This window comes from Adiantum capillus-veneris, chromosome 20, assembly GCF_014529385.1.
Source record: "Adiantum capillus-veneris isolate H3 chromosome 20, ASM1452938v2, whole genome shotgun sequence".
In the NCBI taxonomy this organism is placed as follows: Eukaryota; Viridiplantae; Streptophyta; class Polypodiopsida; order Polypodiales; family Pteridaceae; genus Adiantum; species Adiantum capillus-veneris.
This window is the reverse complement of record NC_140950.1, coordinates 147,162,113-147,182,303: the sequence shown is the minus strand read 5'-3', so window position 1 is coordinate 147,182,303 and position 20,191 is coordinate 147,162,113. Positions and strand designations below refer to the sequence as shown.

Below are 20,191 nucleotides of genomic sequence, written 5' to 3'. Positions count from 1 at the left end.
CTTTCAACATTATCAGTCTCCTTTGAGTACAATACATCTCAGGCCTCACGGGGTGGTAGACATCCACGCTATACTTTTACACCACAGACTGACTCAGTCTATGCAAAGGAGATACGTAGACTTTTATGCACATCAGAGCCAATATACACAGTGGAGGAGATCACATCTATGCTGACAGTGACACTAAATGGAGCAACGACAGAGGCATACCCACACACTCAGCCTAGTCAGAGATGTCGTTCTGGGCACATTCCTCAGAACAAGAAGTATGATGAGAAGTGTCGACAAAGAAGAGCTCAGATCCAACGGGAGCTTGCATTGGGAGTGATCACCTATAGACAGTCTCAAATTGCTACACAACGACTAGTACGACGGAAGAAGCGAGCTTTCTTGGTCCAGATTGAGAAGGATCTATATCAGCTCTTACTTAGCAGAGTTTCAGGAGAGGCTTGGCGTGTATTCCATGAGCAGTCTCACCCACCAGTGATTACTTCACGGAGATATGGGGGCAGTATGCAGCATCATTATACATTGTACCTGGACAGCCACCACTACCAGATCTACCACAGCCATGTCCGGCTAAGAACACCTTCTTTACCACTAAGATGGTAAAGGAGGCGATTGACAGGATGAAGACCAGACGGGCACAGGATCATGAGGGTTTGGTAGCAAAGCACATTATACATGCTGGGGACTTGTTGGCAGAGATGCTTGCACGGTTGTTCAACTGTGTCATGTGTGAGGGCTTTCGTGAGTCTTGGAGATTGTCTACTATTGTCCCTATCTTCAAGACAGGAGACCCCACAGTACCGGGGAATTACCGTACTATCATGGTAGGACAAACATTGGCACGGTTGTATGCGTCCATCCTTAAGCATAGGCTGAACAGATGAACAAAGACTATGGGCATACGGGCACCTGGACAGGGTGGTTTCAAGAGGGGTTTCACTGGATCATGTCTTTACACTCAGAGCTATCATTGACGAGGTCGAGCAATTGGTAGACGGATATATTGCAGCTTTGTGGACTTCCGCAAAGCTTTTCACACAATACCAAGGGCCAGATTGATGCGCCGAGTTATGGAATTGGGGGTACCCACAAAGCTGATGTGGGGGATTATGGCATTGTACAGTTCAGTGATGGGTCATGTACGCACCCTAGAGGGGATATATGACATAGTTCACTCTACTATCGGAGTGAAACAGGGATGCCCATTGTCCTCTACTTTATTTGGTATGTATGTTGATGAGGTCTCTGATTATATTGACAAAGGAGGAGATAGAGGTGCTCAGCTTGAAGGGACATGGATCCCTCTTTTATTGTATGCTCACGATATCGTGTTGATATTAGACTCACCAGAGGGTATGCAGAGACATTTGGACGCATTGCATAGTTTTGCAGGGGATAGTGGAATGTTTGTCAACCTTGGTAAAACCAAGGTCATGGTATTTAATACCACGCCACAATGGGTTAGGAGATGAGCACCTACATTCACATATGGGCACGACAGTATGGAGTACACTGATGCATACACATATCTAGGAGTGGTCTTTAGTGGACCGAGGTTCACACTGAAAGTGGCAGCAGAAATTAGATTGACTCGTGCCTATGCAGCTCTAGGCGGTTTGAAGAGGATTTGTTTTTTTTTTTTTTTTTCGAGAAAAAGATCCTTCTATTAGTTAATGAAAACTGCCCATAGGGCTACATCCACCTCTGCAAGAGAGGGCTACAACAAGCATGATGGGGAGACTCTCCCAATAAAAGAACGGCATATATACAATGGGGCTAAATCAAGAAATGGGAGGAGGGAAAAGCCACACAGGTGGACAGTAGTGCCATCTGAGCACCCCCTGGACCATGGTGTAGAAAGGCCCAGGGCGCCAGAGTCGAAAGGAAGCCTCGCGGCGCTCCCGCATGCGGTCGGAGCTGCCTTGTAGTCCCTCAAACTGTCCTCTGAGAGTATGGATCAGCTCCAGCCAAAAATCACGAACAGTCTCTGCTGGTGGCAAAGGGCGAGCCTCAAAGATGCGGAAACAACAGGTCCGCCAGATGAACCAGAGAGCTAGGCCGCTGATGAGCTCCCAACACTCATCTCTCACTGCACCACTCCTGTGGAGTAAGGTCCCCCCTGTATCACTATCAGCCTGCTGGTGGAAGATAGCTCAAACTGAAGTGCCGGGTCCATGAGGGTGGACCAAGCCGCTGTCCCCCAAGTGTACTGTCCAGCCGTGGAGAGGGCAGGCATCAGCCGAAGAACTCGTACCCACACCTGCTGGGCCGAGGGACAGTCCCAAAGACAATGTCGCTGACTCTCCACCAACTGGTCACAGGCTGTACATGCGGCCGAGAGACCACTATGCACAAGCCAGCTCCCTGCTGCTGTGGCTCTGTGTGCAACCAGCCACTGGAACAAAGTGACGCGCCTCGGCTGTCTGGAGTCCCACAGCCTCTGCCAAAAGGCTACCAAGAACTCGACTGTGAGGCCCTCCTCCTGCCAATGACGTGCTGCAGCGGGGCGGGTCTCTCTCTGTGCTGCAAGTATGTGACGTCCAAGCCGAACAGTGTACTGAAAGAAGGGGACTCCTTAGCGGCCTGCAGAAGAGAGGGGGTCCCTCCATAGCCACTCACCAGGATCCCACTGTACTCGTGCCAGTGGACAGCACTCCCAAGCCCATAGCCTCCAGTGTCCAGTCTCAAGAGCTGTTGGGTCAGGGTCTTTAACGCAAGTCCTCCCACAGATGCCCACAACTCGGATCCTCTCGAAACAGCACTCTACTCCCTGCGGGGCCTCGACTTTTACTGGCTGTAATCATCCCCCACCTTGAAGCTCAAAGAACACGGTTGGGACAATCTCTGGGCAAGCCCTGACTGAAATGAGAACCTTCAGACGTGTGAAGGCTCCCATCCACCGGGGTGCTACTGGCTCGAGAGGCGTGAGCCACTCAGCTAGATTTGACTCTGAGATGTCCTTACACATGCTCTGAACCCCTCTCATGCCCTGTAGCTGGACAGCCTGCCCCTCCTCTGACAAACCTGTGAACTCTAGCCAGTTACCTAGAGAGCGCACTGGACCTGTTGCCATGGGACCCTAAGAAACATGAGGCCTACTCCCAACCAAGTGGCCTCTCTGAGTGCTAACCATGGGGTTCCAGACGAGGGGCTGCCGTAGGCGCTCCTTCATGCACGTCGGTTGTCTCTGCTCTAGGCCACGCCGTAATAGCTCCCAAGAACAAAGCAAACTCACAGCGAATCGGTCCTCCAGTCTCCTGCTCAAACCAACTCGGCGCAACTCTGTAAAGATCCATCTGGTCGAAGGTTGCCAAGGGCCTCCTGACTCAGGCACCCTAGGACGAAGCCTCTGCAGCAAGAACTCCTTCCAGGGCTCCTCGCCTGGAAGAAGTCCTCTGACGACGAACTTCCCAAGAAGGGCTCTGCTCTGCTGTGCTGGATCAATGATCCCAAGCCCTCCCTGAGAACAAGGAAGTGTGATGACCGACCAAGCCACCTTGGCTCGCGCAATCTGAGTGTCGCGACCTGACCAAAGGAAGTTCCTGATCAGCCTCTCTACCTGGCTGATGCAAGAACTCGAGAAGATCTAGCAAGAAGTGATGTACCACATAGTCGCCAACAACACCTGGTTGGCAACTACTACTCTACCAGCCAGCGATAGTCGTGCTGAGCTCCAATGTAACAACTTTCTCCTGATGGACAGGAGAAGAGGAGCAATCTGCTGCTCGGGGGACAAATCCAAACCAACCTGACAACCCAAGTACCGAACTGCATTTTCTGGAGGAATCCACATGAAACCCTCTCCTGGCATCCAATCTGGCACAGGAGCACTGCCAACCGAGAAAGCTATTGTCTTTCTCCAGTTGATCAGTGCGCCAGATGCACAGCAGAAGGTCGCCAAAGCCTGCTCACATCTGTGTAGATTGGCCTCCTGGCCCTCTAAGTACAAGGCTGAGTCGTCGGCAAACTCAGCGTCCAGCAGCTCATCTCCCCCTATAGGGAGTGCAAGGCCCCTCAGACCAACCTGCTGAGACACCAAAAATCTGCTCATCGCCTCCGCATAGAATAGAAAGAGAAAGGGGGCAAGAGGACAACCCTGTCTGAACGATCGTCTGAGCCTGTCGCGCTCACCTCTACCTCCTGCCAAAAGCACCTGACTGTGAGCCTGTCTGTACAAAGCTGACACCCCTCTGATCCAAGCATCTGAGAGGCCCATCCTACGTAGAGTGCACTCTAGAAAGATCCAATCAACTCTGTCGTATGCCTTCTCAAAATCGAGAAGAAGAATCACAAGGTCCTCCCCATGGAGCCATGCCAAGGCAGAAGCCTCCCAGAAAGTAAACATGTTGTCAAGGATACTGCGTTCCTTGACAAAACCTGTCTGAGTCCCATGTATAAGGCTCTCCAAGAGTGCCTGAATCCTAAAACTCAGAGCCTTGGCAAGAATTTTGTAGGCTGAGTTGAGAATGGTGATGGGGCGCCACTGTCGAATCTCATCCAAGGAGCCACCCTCCTTCGGAATGAGGTAAATCAGGCCCTCACTCATGCTATCCGGCATCACTCCTGTGTGCAGGATGTACTCAAAGGCACTACAAAGATCTGGGCCACGCAGGTCCCAGTACTCCAAGAAGAAGCTGGGAGTCAGCCCATGCTCACCTGGACAGCTACCACGAGGGAGGGCCCTAAGAGCCGTGTGCAGCTCCTCAACCTGAAGAGGTAGCTCTAGCCTCTGGCGCATCTCCTCAGTCACAAGGCAAGGCATTTGCGCCCAAACCTGCTCCCTGCATGCATCCTGTCTCTCTGACTGGGGCTCAGCCGATAGTAGCTCACGGTAAAAGTCAGTAGCAAATGCACGCATATCCTCGGGCTCACAAACAACTAACCCATCGGGTCTCCTCAGTTGATTGACCTTGGCATGCGAGTGCCGATGTCCCACTTTCTCAAAAAAAGCACCTGTCACTCTGTCACCCACCTGAGTCCACTGAGATGCCTCTCCTCTGTGCAAGCAAGCTCCTATCGAGCCTGCTGTAACTACTCCTCCAACCATGGACTGTCTGGATGTTGCTCCTGCATCCTCTGTAGTGAAGCAATGCCTCGTCTGAGACGCTCCTCCTTCTCTCTCGCTGCAGCCCGTCGAGCCAAAGACTCCTGGAGAAAAAAGTGGCTAAGCTGAGCCAGGCCTAAAGGCCACTCTGTCTGCAGGTAGAGCCTGGCTGTCCATGCCCTCTGTCCAGAGAGCCTCTACCCTCTCTCTCTGAGTGCTGAGGCCAACAAGACCCGCTCTGGGATGCGAAGCATCGTGCTCCCACTCCTCTGCCTGTCTGCCACTGTGAGGATCACTGGTGCATGGTCCGAGAAGGATGTCCCTGCCAGGATGCCCACTGATTCCCCCCAAGTCACTGAAGTGGTCACTAGTGTAGAAGCGATCTATCCGCGATAGATTCACTCCTCCCACTCTGCGGTCCGATCTAGAGAAGGCAAGACTCTCTGGAGGCCTCACAAAGCCAGAATGCTGCCATGTATCCGAGACCCTCAAAGTCATACACAACCTCTCCCAAGCTGCTAACTCGACTCCATGTACAGTAGCATGGCTGCCTCCGATCCTGGCAGAGGGGTCCTCCAACATGTTGAAGTCCCCTCCTACACACCAATGGTCAACCTGTGGCAAAGACTCAACAATCTGTGACCAAAACTCTGCACGAGCACTCGCCACATTGGGCGCATAGATGTTCAGAAAGCCCACAAGGCCACCCTGAACCTGCAAAGTAATCCACTAAGCCCTGCCTAGCACAATAATCCTCTTGCCCACAATGGCCTGCTGCAAAGAGTCCGCAATAGTCATACATACCCCACCCTGGATGCCTCCAGGTCCAAAAGCAGCTGACCAAAAGGTATCATAACGTCCCCGCAAAATCTGACCACATCGCCGAATGCGGCTCTCAGACAAATGGTGATCCTGAAGCATAAGGAGATCAATCTCTCCTCCCACAAGGCAACACTGAAGCTCCTGATGCAATCGGCCCCGCTGTCGCTGAAACTGAGGCCCACCTAATCCCTGCACGTTCCACGAGACAATCCTCATGGGGAGCGAGAGACAACAGATGCTGCCGCAACAGCAAGACGGGCTATCTTCGAGGCAGGCTTGGATGGGGAGTAATCTGCATCCGAGCGTCCTCTAGATAGGCGAGCCTGTAGTGAGTGCCTGGCCCAAGCCCATGCAGAGCGAGCCATGCGTAAAGCAACCTCCACTGTCCAGGAGTCCTCATGAATGTATACATAGCAAGGCAAACACTGCGTATCAGCAAAAAAGTACACCACAATGTGCCTACATCCTGCTGAGTCTGGAAGTGTCACCGCAAACTTGGCCAGTGGCCACAAAGTCTGCAGCAAATCTGTAACTCCAAGCTCTCCTATGTGGTGAGAGAACTCGAGAACCTATGTATGCAACCATCCCACCACTGAGTCTAGGGACCACTCTGTCTCGGTTCGACCGCAGAGAGGAAAAGAGAAACCAACTACTGAGTCCAAGGCCTCTGTCCCCCTAGCGGCGAGGAACAGAGCGTGGACCCTCAAGCAGTCTGCCTCGTGGTCTGATGCGGAATCGCCGAGAAAGCGAGTGAATCCGTAATCGAAGAAATCCCAGCGGCGTCGGAGGTCAATGCTCGTCAGACCGCGAGGGATAGCTGCAAGGGAAGATGTCTGAATCTGCAGAGGGGGCCGCAAGAAGGGCTGACCTCTCTCGCTAGGTGACTCGTGGCAAAGGCGCTGCCAAGAGATCTCCTAGCCGCCGGTGAGGGACCAGTCTCCTGAGTCGACTGTGGCACTGAAGGAGGAGGGGGGGAGAAGGAGCTGGGGGAGGCGGAGGAGAAACGAAGCGGGGTGGGGCGACAAAGACAGGGGGGCGAGGTGGGGAGTGGGCGGGAGCAAAGCGCGGGGGAGGGGAGGAGGAGGAAGAGGGGAGATCTGAAGGTGGGGTGGCTGGCGAGGGTGAAGCGGAAGTGGAGGCTGGCGTAGGGGGCTCCTCCTACTCAAGAGGACCAAAGCGGTTCCCCGTCGGAACCCACTGCTGCTGAGTAGGCACCTGAGGGCCACTCTGAGTGCCAGGCTACCGTTGTGGCCCCTGGCGTCGACGGCCACGGGCCTGCTGCCATCCCTCCTCCGCTGGAGCCCCAGGCTCGGAGGGTGGCTCAAAATCTGTGCGCTGTGCCGCTGGCTGTGGCTGCGGCCCAGCCTTGGCAGGCTGGGGCTGAGGCTGAGGTGCAGGTCGTGGCCTCCTCCGTGGACAGGCCTTCGCTAGATGGCCCATCTGTCTGCAAATGAAGCACTGGTTCGGGAGACCCGAGTACTCCACACTCTGTCTAAACCAACCCCCACTCACCCGAGGCAGAAGGATGACCTTCGGGAGCGTGTGGGTATCTCTGACCAAAACTCGAACTGAAGGGATGCCAGCCGCCTTGGCAGCTACTGATGCTGCCGTACGAGGTGTCTCCAGGACAGTCCCGATGGCGGAGCAATCCTGGAGAGAAGTGGAAGGTACTCCCTCCGTAAACCCGGAAAGCAGACTCAGATGGGGATGTCTGCCTCCTCTACTAGCACATCCGAAGGCGGGTCAAAACCATGTCGCCACTGTCGAAAGTGGGCGCGTGATGCTCGGATGGCCAGTGGACTCATAGCCATCTCGGAAATCTCGAACTCGATCTGGTAGTACCCTCGTCCGAGGATCTGGACATCCACAAACTTGCCCACCTCTGCGAGAAGGCGGGCCTGGAGAAGGTCTCGCAGCTCTCCTCTGCTAGGACGGGTGTCGAGAACCTTGCAGATGACAGAAGTCGCCTACAAGTGCTCTACCTCTGCGGCAAGGCTCGCTTGCTATGTCGACGAAAGAGCAAGTCGAATGGTGGGCTCAGCGGGGTCGGGCGAGGGGGCTTCGGATGAGTCCCTCTGTGGCGGAGCTGGAGCCTCCATCTGTGTCTACTGCTGTGGCGAAGAAGCGGTCGATGAAGGCACTCTGCAACCGAGCACTCCGAGCACTGCTTAAAGTAACAAAGATGCAGAGCCAAGTGCAGGTCCTTCAGGATTGTCGAAAACGGGGGGGGGGGGAGAAAAAAGGCAGCAAAGTAAGGAAAAAAGGGGCGGGGGGGGGGGGGGGGGGGGGGGGGGGGGGGGGCGTGAGAAGGGGGGGCGCTGCGGGCTGGCAGGGAGGCAGCGGGAGGCAGGGCAGCAGGCGGCTGCAAGCAGAGGCAGGAGGGGCGGGCTGGAGTGGCTAGAGCGCACAAGCGGGTGGGCAGGCAGGGCGGCAATGCGAGGGGCAGGCAGGGGACGGGAGGCAGGGGGGGGGGGGGGGGGAAGAGCGATGGTGCAGAGGGGCGAGCAGCAGTAGCGAGCGATCAAAAACTTCTTTTTTAGAGAGGATTTGTTCGCATATTCAATTCCAAGAACCTCGAACAAAGCTCTGTTGGCAGTGCTGGATGGAGTAATATGGAGAGGCCCTTGGTATCTAAGATTTCTAGGCTAATTAGAGCCAAGCCCTCACTTCCACATGACATCATACGAGTGGAGTTGGCTGCCCCACCTATGGAGATTGAGGCACTTACCATATCAGTATCATTTGTACACAACGTATGGGACACCACCAGGGACAGATATGCTAGGTTTGCTCTTGAGTCATCCAAACAGTTGGCATTACAGGAAGATACATCATGTTGGTATGCACAGATGAGCTCATGGTTTCAGAGGCATGGACAGGCTGCCTCCTTTCCAATATTCTCTTGATGCACCATCTTTGGCTCTTACACGGATGGAGATTACTAGACTCATTCGGTAGGATCTTATCCAGGTTGATACCAGGAGGACATGGATAGAGCCATCACGGGAGTTGGGTACGAAGAGGGCTTTCTATAGAGAGCATCTTCTCAAACTCACAACAGACGGATTTGTCACACAACCCAGCTACATGGACACACATCTATCTCATGGGTTACGATGAGCCATAGGCCAGATACGCACATCTTCACGCCAGCTTGGGATTAAGACAGGTAGATTCAGAGGAATATCAGTAGACAGTAGGATATGTCAGTTATGCCATGCAGAGCCAGAGACAGAGTTTCACTACATATGTCACTGCACAGTCTACGATGAGATACGGGGACCCTTTCACTGTTTATTTAGAGATGGTTTTGACTCGTTAGATAGAGTCATAAGATATCAGGATTAGATAGATTCATAAGATATCAGGATCAGAGATGTCTCGGATTATTTCTACTTCAGATACAGAGACATAGAGACTCTCTATTCAGAGGGCATAGACAGAGACAGTCCCAGATTTCTTCAGTCCGAGTACCACAAAGGCAGAGGAGCCACCACCACCACAGAGCTCGATTCCCACCCATACACACACCAGTGGTACTCTCATTGACCGAGCTATAGAGTTGGGGAGATCGAGACGACCACGACTGAGGAGGGGAGCCACGTAGCACTGAGATTGCGGCAGAGGATCCACAGGATTCTAGCACGACACCCAGAGTGTCGATCAGGATAGACTTCATGCTACTGCTATATTGTATCATGGTGACACGTATTGCCATTTTGTACCTTTGTGGCATTATACCATTGCTCAGCTTATCAGCCACCCATAGGAGTCGGTACCACTCCTATCTCAGTTTCTACTTTGTAGTTTTCTTTGTTTGTAACCAGACTTGGTACTAGACTCACCATTGTAATCAGTTTGGTCTCATAGCTCATTTTGGCCTTTTGTAGACGTTAATAGAGATATGAATAGATCATTTCATATCTCTCTCTCTCTTAGATATCTTAGAAATAGTTGGTATGATGAGGAGTGAAGAGAGATGAGAGTTGAGATTCAGAGCGAGCTTATACTTGGAGTCATTACATATAGACAGTCTCGGATTGCCCTTCGGCGTTTAGTGCGACAGAAGAAGCGGGCCTTTTTAGCCTAGATGGAACGTGATTTGTATCAGCTCTTTTTGAGCCGAGATTCAGGTGAGGCCTGGCGTCTCTTCCATGAGCACTCACCTCCTCCAGTGATTACCTCTCCCGAGATTTGGGGTCAATATACAGCATCATTATATACAGTACCTGGGCAACCACCATTACCAGACCCTCTAGAGCCATGTCCAGCCACTAGTACCTTCTTTACCACTGAGATGGTGAAGAACGCCATTGACAGGATGAGGACTAGGAGAGCATATGATCATGATGGTTTGGTGGCAGAGCACTTGATACATGCTAGAGATTTACTGTCAGAGGTTCTTGCGCGGTTGTTTAACCGTGTCATGTGTGAGGGACTACCCGAGTCTTGGAGATTATCTACTATTGTACCTCTTTTCAAGGCAGGGGACCCCACGGAACCAGGGAACTACCGTACTATTATGATAGGGCACACATTGGCACAGTTGTATGCATCCATTTTTGAACAGCAATTGAGTAAATGGGCAGAAAATGAGGGCATAGGAGCAGCAGGACAGGCTGGATTCAGGAGGGGTTTCTCCACTTTGGACCATATTCTTACACTCAGAGCCATTATTGAGGAGGGTCGGGCACATGGGAGACGGATGTATTGTTGCTTTGTGGACTTCCGCAAGGCATTTGACACGGTGCCGAGGGCCAGATTGATGCACAGGCTACTGAAGTTGGGAGTACCCACAAAGATCATATGGGGGATCATGGCTTTATATGGCTCATTGACTGGCCAGGTACACACTCCTGAGGGGATTTCTGACATTGTTCATTCCACTATTGGAGTGAAACAGGGGTGTCCTTTGTCCCCTACACTTTTTGGTATGTATATAGATGAGGTCTCTGACTACATTGACAGAGAGGGTGACAGAGGCGCTCAGCTGGCAGGGACATGGATCCCTTTATTATTATATGCTGATGATATTGTGTTAATGTCAGAGTCGCCAGAGGGCATGCAAAGACAGTTGGATGCATTGCACAAATTTGCAGAGGATAGTGGACTGTCTGTGAACACCACACCGCAGTGGGTCAAGAGATCGGCACCTACACTCGTATATGGCCAGGACACTGTGGAGTACACTGTTCAGTATACATATCTGGGGGTGGTTTTCATGGGACCGAGGTTTACCCTGAGGAGAGCAGCTGAGACTATTCTATCCACAACCTTTGCTGCATTAGGAGGGCTAGAGAGGATGTGTTCGCAGGTTCAGTTTCAAAAACCACGAACAAAACTATGGCTCTTTGATACTTTGGTTGCTTCAGCTATGCTTTATGGGGTCCAAGTTTGGGGACCATCTGTGAATCATGACAATTGGAGGAACATGGAGAGACCCTTGGTATTTATGATATCCCAGATGATTAGATCCAAGGCCTCTGTACCACATGCGATTATTCGAGCGGAGGTAGCCGCCCCTCCTATAGAGATTGAGGCTCTTACCAGATCGGTGTCCTTTATGCGCAGTCTATGGGATACACATAGAGGAAGATATACTAGACTAGCTCTTGAGTCCTCTAGACAGTTAGCGATGCAGGGAGATGCATCATGTTGGTATGCACAGATGGCCTCATGGTTTCAGAGGCATGGTCTCAACATGGATCGATTGCCTCCCTTTCAGTATTCCCTGGATGCACCCTCCCTGCCAGTCACACGGACGGAGATCACTAGACTCATTCGTCAGGATCTTATACAATTGGACACCAGGAGGACATGGGTAGAGCCGATACAGGAGTTGGACACAAAGATGGCTTTCTACAAAGAGCACCTTCTCCAACTTTCAGGGGATGGGTTTGTGACTCGTCCGAACTACATGGACACTCATTTATCTCATGGTCTGCGATGTGCTATTGGTCAGATTCGCACATCCTCACACCAGCTGGAGATTGAGACAGGTAGATTCAGAGGGATACCACCAGAGTCTAGGATATGTCAACTATGCGGTAGAGAGCCAGAGACAGAGCTACACTACATATGCCACTGCACTGTGTACTATGAGATACGAGGGCGCTTCCATTGCTTATTCAGGGAGGGTTTTGGACCCCTAGATAGAGTCATGAGGTATCAGGACCAGAGATGCCTTGGCTTTTATCTACTTGAGCTACACCGACATAGAGACACTCTGTTGGGGACACATGGAGTACGACAATCGCAGAGACAGATCACAGACTTCTTTGGATCGAGGGAGCCAAGAGACCAACCACCAGCACAGGGTTGTACCCGCATTCATACCAGAGGCACCCTCATTGACAGGGCAATTGAGCTCGGGAGATCGAGACGACCACGACCGACACACAGGAGCACACTACATCGACGGAGACTCCAACAGAGGATCAGAGGCATTCTAGCACGACACCCTGATTGTCATTGAGGGCCTATTCTACATTTTCACATTTCACATTTCACACTTCATTTCAGTTTTCATTTTTACTTTCAGTACTTTTTGTACTTGTACTTCAGACATTGTATTAGATTCACCACTTTGTATCTGATGGTCTCATAGGTCATTTTGGCCTTTTGAAGACGTTAATATATCATTTCATTTCATTTCATTTCTCTCTCTCTCTCTCTCTCTCTCTCTCTCTCTCTCTCTCTCTCTCTCTCTCTCTCTCTCTCTCTCTCTCTCTCTCTCTCTCTCTCTCTCTGACTTTGCACAGTTGAGATTGAGAGCGAGGACTATGTTTGCAGATGTGGAGCACATGAGGAGATCAGAGGCAGATACCCGACCTTGTTTGCAGATCAGCCCACTCTACATCAGATTTTTGAGTCCAGAGACCAGCGACAGTTCGATCGCTTTCTCCTCGAGATACAGCAGCATCGGGACTCTTTCCTCCAGTAGGGAGAGATGAGTGCCAGACACAGCTCACAGACTTTTTTCAGAAGACCATAGTAGCCCCACCACCTTCAACCATCCAGAGAGGCGTGACTCAACAGCACGCTGAGGAGGTCCGAGCTCGTAGATGCCCACGTACCCATGGACGCAAGGCGCCTTGCCTACACCAGAGCGAGATCCAGGGGATCCAGGAGCACTACTATAGATCTTTGGAGGAGAGATGCCTCCGGGCTTTTGCAGATGCAGCAGCCATCTTATGAGGACTGCTCACACCCTACCCGCCCATGCATCCTGTACTACACCGAGATTATGGTACTGGATGGAGCTAGAGATAGGATAGCATTTTACCTTATGATAGTACATTCTACCCCACCATATAGGATTACATCTTTTCCCCAGTTTTGGAGCTCCATCCCCACACTTGTATCACTTTCCTCCCCAGTCATCATACAAGATAGTCACTTTTACTTTTGTACCTTTTATCCTTTACGGATACACAGAGGACACCCACCTCATGTACTTTGATTTGTCTTATAGGCAGACTTCGGCCTTTTATAGACGTTAAAAAATCTCTCACACACCCCATCCCCATCCCCTGCCCGCTGCCCCCTGCATACACACAAGCTGAGTGTTCTCTTCCCCTCTTCTTCACAATATGAAGAGAGGGTAGCTACGAAGCCAACCATGTCTTTCCCCATCATCAAGACGCCGACACCGACAAAGAAGACAACGTCCTTCATGCTCACGAATAAGAGGCTTGCACAATTGGAGAAGGACATGAAGGAATGGCGGATGGAGAGAGAAATATGGAAGGAGGAGAAAGCCAACTTCATCAAGCTATGGAACGAAGAGGAGGAGGACATGAGAGCGGAAATCCAAAATCTCAAAGAGGAGAAGGAGAGAAGCGAACGGGAGAACGAGAAGGAGAGGGAGAGATGGAGGAAAGAGCAAGAAGAGATGAAGGCACAAATCGATCTCCTTCATGCTTCCCTCACATCCCTCACCCCCGAGGAAGGAGAGATTAAAGGGGAGGCTAAGGAAGCCCTCAAGGAGGAGATCACCAAAGCCCTCACCGCAAGCATTGAGGACAAATTAGAGGCCACCAAAGAAGGATGGGTCGAAGTAGTCAAAAAGAACATCAAGAAGGTAGCAAGAGAGGAAGCCCAAAAAGATGAGGTACTCATCGTACACACAACCATCGAAGAGGAGAAGATGCGACAAGCTCGCCGTCTCAATGTGCGAGTGACCGGCATCAAAGAAGAAGAAGGGTCTACACCCGAAAGCGATGGGAAAGCTTTATGCAAGAAAGTGGGATACAAGGAAGAAGAGATCCCTTTCTCCAAAGTTTGGAGAGCCGGCAAAGATCCAAAGAAAAGAGCTCTCATCCTCCAATTCGCCTCCGAGGAGTCTCGAACTTCCTTCCTCCGAAAGAGGGTCATCTTGAGAGGGATCGACGGCCCACCGATTTATCTAGATGATGACCTCACAAAGATGCAACAAGATCACCGTCGCGCGTGCATGCCTCGAGTCCACCAAGCCCGCAAAGAAGGGAAGAAGGCAGTATATCGGGATGGTAGGGTTATCATTGATGGCAAGACCATCGCATAGGGACTCGCGGCCTGTGGGACACACGAGGAGATTCATGTCACGGTTTGGAATTGCAATGGAGACTTATGGACACACCCAGAGAGACTTGAGGAGGTGATGAGAGGTCGAGACATCATTCTACTTACAGAGACACACGAGAGCCCGGAGAGAGGGTTACCACGGATACATGGATTTCACTGGGAGTCTCTACATCGAGGATGTATGCGCCAGCACACCACTCGCGGCTCAGGAGGAGTGGCCATACTCTTTAGACAGGGGCTTCACAGCAGACTACAGATTGTTGCCCGGGACCCACAGGCCCGCTACATGTGGATTCGCCTCGAGCTCTCACGAGACAGGATCGTCTACATTGCCCTTTGCTATTTTGCTCCCACAGGCTCCAGATTCGCCCCTATTGAGCAGGAGTCACCGTACGCATGCCTCACGGACGAGATTATGGAGTACTCCACACTGGGTGAAGTCTTCCTTATGGGAGACTTCAATGCTCGTACACGCAGTGAGCAGTGTGAGACATATGACCATGAGGACCCAGAGACACTACACACTCTAGATGAGGAGGCTACTATGAGAGACACAGCAGACAGAGCTCCAGTCACAGCTTATGGACGACATCTACTTCGACTTGGCTCCCAGCACCGTCTCGTTATTTATAACGGGATGGTCCAGTGGCCCACCTCAGGGGGCCTGACTTGTATGCCACATGGAGTTGCAGAAGGAGGGGGGAGTACAGTCGACTATATTCTGGGACCCAGGGAGGCTACACACCTTATCACATCCTTCACCATTCCACCCATACCCATCGGATCCGACCACACATACCTCTCTTTCTCTATCACCGGAGATACCATCACACACAGCTCCACAACACGCACTCCACACACCACCATCCATTTCACACATGAGTTAGCCTCTATTTACTCGGCCAAGGTCGAACATGGCCTATGTCTCCTCCACCCATCCACACCACTCTCAGTTCTCACATCACATATCTCTTCCGTTCTCCACACTTCAGCTATTAGCTCTTTTCCACACACCACTCACACAGGACGCACTCCCCCCCCCGGGGCTATGCCTCAGAACCGCTGGTATGATGATGAGTGCAGAGAGCTATACCGACGCCTCCATGCACGGCGAGCCTTAGGAGAGATCACAGAGAGAGAGGCCAGACGGCATATGAAGACGCTGACACGCCAAAAGCGGCGAGCATTCGAAGAGGCACAGGAGCTTGAGCTATACCGCCTATTCATGAGCATGGATAGCGCGACGGCATGGCGCACCCTGCGCGAGCCACGTCCGACTACAGCTATTGAGGATCCACAGATATGGCATGATTATGCAGAGCGACTTTATGAAGTGCCAGGGCAGCCTCCTATTCCACAACCACACGAGCCTCGCCCCACGTGCTCCTCCTTCTTTACAGCAGAGATGGTAGAGAGGACCATACGCCGCATGCAGCACAGACGATCAGCTGACCATACTGGATTACAGAGTGAGCACATCATTTATGCGGCCTCCACTATAGCCCCGTTGATTGCACATGTCTTCAACCGGGCTATAGGGGAGGGCTTCCCAGAGGAGTGGACACAGCACACCATAGTGCCTATCCACAAATCTGGCGACACCCTGGACCCAGGGAACTACAGGACTATCATGATTGGCCACACGATGGCCAAGCTATATGGAGCAGTACTTGAGGCACAGCTCAGCTGCTACGCAGAGATGGAGGGTTTACGAGCTCCAGGCCAAGCAGGTTTCAGACGAGCTTTTTCCACCATTGACCACATCTTCGTTCTGCGCTGCCTCATTGATGGGGCAAAGGCGCGGGAGAAGAGGCTTTACTGCTGCTTTGTGGACTTCCGCAAGGCCTTTGACACAGTCCCACGCGAGAGACTCTTCCAGCGCCTTCACAGCATTGGGGTACCAACAGAGATGATTTGGGCCATATATGCTCTATATGAGAGGGTGACGGGTCGGGTTCGTTGCCCAGGCGGTTTTTCAGAGACCATTGCTAGCACCATTGGTGTTAAGCAAGGATGCCCACTCTCCCCGACACTCTTTGGGCTATACATCGACGAGATCTCCACACTGGGTGAAGTCTTCCTTATGGGAGACTTCAATGCTCGTACACGCAGTGAGCAGTGTGAGACATATGACCATGAGGACCCAGAGACACTACACACTCTAGATGAGGAGGCTACTATGAGAGACACAGCAGACAGAGCTCCAGTCACAGCTTATGGACGACATCTACTTCGACTTGGCTCCCAGCACCGTCTCGTTATTTATAACGGGATGGTCCAGTGGCCCACCTCAGGGGGCCTGACTTGTATGCCACATGGAGTTGCAGAAGGAGGGGGGAGTACAGTCGACTATATTCTGGGACCCAGGGAGGCTACACACCTTATCACATCCTTCACCATTCCACCCATACCCATCGGAGCCGACCACACATACCTCTCTTTCTCTATCACCGGAGATACCATCACACACAGCTCCACAACACGCACTCCACACACCACCATCCATTTCACACATGAGTTAGCCTCTATTTACTCGGCCAAGGTCGAACATGGCCTATGTCTCCTCCACCCATCCACACCACTCTCAGTTCTCACATCACATATCTCTTCCGTTCTCCACACTTCAGCTATTAGCTCTTTTCCACACACCACTCACACAGGACGCACTCCCCCCCCCGGGGCTATGCCTCAGAACCGCTGGTATGATGATGAGTGCAGAGAGCTATACCGACGCCTCCATGCACGGCGAGCCTTAGGAGAGATCACAGAGAGAGAGGCCAGACGGCATATGAAGACGCTGACACGCCAAAAGCGGCGAGCATTCGAAGAGGCACAGGAGCTTGAGCTATACCGCCTATTCATGAGCATGGATAGCGCGACGGCATGGCGCACCCTGCGCGAGCCACGTCCGACTACAGCTATTGAGGATCCACAGATATGGCATGATTATGCAGAGCGACTTTATGAAGTGCCAGGGCAGCCTCCTATTCCACAACCACACGAGCCTCGCCCCACGTGCTCCTCCTTCTTTACAGCAGAGATGGTAGAGAGGACCATACGCCGCATGCAGCACAGACGATCAGCTGACCATACTGGATTACAGAGTGAGCACATCATTTATGCGGCCTCCACTATAGCCCCGTTGATTGCACATGTCTTCAACCGGGCTATAGGGGAGGGCTTCCCAGAGGAGTGGACACAGCACACCATAGTGCCTATCCACAAATCTGGCGACACCCTGGACCCAGGGAACTACAGGACTATCATGATTGGCCACACGATGGCCAAGCTATATGGAGCAGTACTTGAGGCACAGCTCAGCTGCTACGCAGAGATGGAGGGTTTACGAGCTCCAGGCCAAGCAGGTTTCAGACGAGCTTTTTCCACCATTGACCACATCTTCGTTCTGCGCTGCCTCATTGATGGGGCAAAGGCGCGGGAGAAGAGGCTTTACTGCTGCTTTGTGGACTTCCGCAAGGCCTTTGACACAGTCCCACGCGAGAGACTCTTCCAGCGCCTTCACAGCATTGGGGTACCAACAGAGATGATTTGGGCCATATATGCTCTATATGAGAGGGTGACGGGTCGGGTTCGTTGCCCAGGCGGTTTTTCAGAGACCATTGCTAGCACCATTGGTGTTAAGCAAGGATGCCCACTCTCCCCGACACTCTTTGGGCTATACATCGACGAGATCTCCGACTATATACTGCGAGCAGGGGGAGAGGGGAGCGACTTGGCAGGTACTCCGGTCCACATCATGTTATATGCTGATGATATTGTGTTGATTTCAGAGTCACCCGAGGGCTTGCAACGCCATCTTGAGGCCTTGGACGAATTCAGCACACACAGGGGGTTGACTGTGAACCTTGGCAAAACCAAGGTTATGATCTTTCACACATCCAGTGCAGTGAGGAGCGCCGCCACCTTCACAGCAGCAGGAGGACAGGTTGATGTAGTCACCTCCTATGTCTACCTTGGCACCACATTCACCAGCCTACCAGGACCCTTCACTATGAGGCAGGCTGCTGTTGACAGGCTCACCCGAGGATATGCAGCTCTGGCCATGCTGGAGCGGAGGTGCCACCAGGCACACTTTCAGGAGCCCCGCACGAAGGGGTGGCTTTTCGACACCTTAGTCACCCCGGCCTTGATGTACTCGGCGGCAGTATGGGCACCAGGATTGACAGCTGACCAATGGACACAACTAGAGAGACCACAGGTATATATGATCTCACGCTTGCTCCGCAGCAAGAAGACAGTGCCACACGACATTATTAGAGCCGAGCTCGCCACACCACCTATGGTTGTAGAGGCACTATTCCAGACAGTTTGCTTCATCTAGAGGATGAGAGAGCTACCTCCTGACAGACTTACCCGTAGAGCATTTGAGGCAGCTATACAGCTATCAGAGAGTGGGCATGAGAGAGCATGGTACTCACAGGTCAGAGCATGGTTTGAGGGACACGGTCTTGACATGGAGAGCCTACCACCATTCCAGTACGACCCCCATTCACCATATGTTCACCTCTCTCGCAGTGAGAGGAACTTGGTATTGAGACAGGATCTGTGGCAGCTATACACTAGGAGAGTCTGGGAGGCACCTAGCTTGGGGACGAGGATGTCAGATTACAGAGACCAGTTTCTCACCATATTGTCTAGGGGGTTCATACAGAGACCACGCTACATGGACACATATATGCCACATAGCTCACGGGTGGCGATTGGTCAGCTGAGAGTGGCTTCACACAGGTTAGAGATTGAGATCGGGAGACATACTGGTGTTCCGAGGGGGGAGCGAATCTGCAGAGCCTGCACAGAGGAGGTGGAGAGTGAGGAGCACTTTGTATGTAGATGCAGAGCATACACTGAGATCAGAGGCAGGTATGAGGCCCTATTTAGAGGACAGCCCACTCTCCGAGAGATCATGGAATCTCGAGATCAGAGACAGCTCGGACGTTTCTTACTAGAGATACAGAGCCATCGGGCCACACTACTACAGCCACACACAGCTACACAGACAGAGGGGAGACAGTCGCAGCTCACAGACTTCTTTCAGAGGATTTCCGCCCCCCCCTCACCAGACACTCAGAGGGGAGTGACACTCCCACAGGCGGAGGTGAACCGAGCTAGACGACGACCACGAGTCACAGGCTACAGGGGCGCGAGCTCCCACCACCGACAGATCGAGGAGATCCGAGCCCGGGAGCGCCGTGCCACTGAGGAGCGAGTGGCTCAGATGAGGGCTGACCCGACAGCTTTCATCCGGGTAGCCTTGGCACCAGCCCCGCCCATGTACCACATCTTACACCCCCCCATTAGTACAGGATGGAGCTAGATAGCTTGATGCATTCTCATGATTGTACTACCTTGAGCATACAGACATGCATATACCCCTAGAGATAGAGCTCCATCCCTCCTCAGATACTCCACTACCTACTTTCAGCTCAGTTTTGTATCAATTTTGTTTCATTTGTCTTTCCGATAGACGGATGACATACACACAATGTACATTTGATTTGTCTCATAGGCCGATTTCGGCCTGACATAGACGTTAAAAATCTTTCTTTCTTTCTTTCTTTCTTTCTTTCTCTCTCTCTCTCTCTCTCTCTCTCTCTCTCTCTCTCTCTCTCTCTCTCTCTCTCTCATTTCATTTCTCTCTTTAATCTATAGTCTCTCTTCTTCTTCGTTTCCTTCTCTCATGCGTGGGCTCTCTTTCTCTCTCTCTCTTTCTTCAATCACAGTGAAAGGCAA

General features: G+C 52.1%; 1 protein-coding gene across 9 annotated transcripts in view; it reads right to left on the bottom strand.

The window, feature by feature from the left end:
• LOC147433375 (uncharacterized) overlaps positions 1 to 20,191 on the bottom strand; it is a 201,699-nt gene that overhangs the window by 33,500 nt on the left and 148,008 nt on the right. The window lies entirely within an intron of this gene.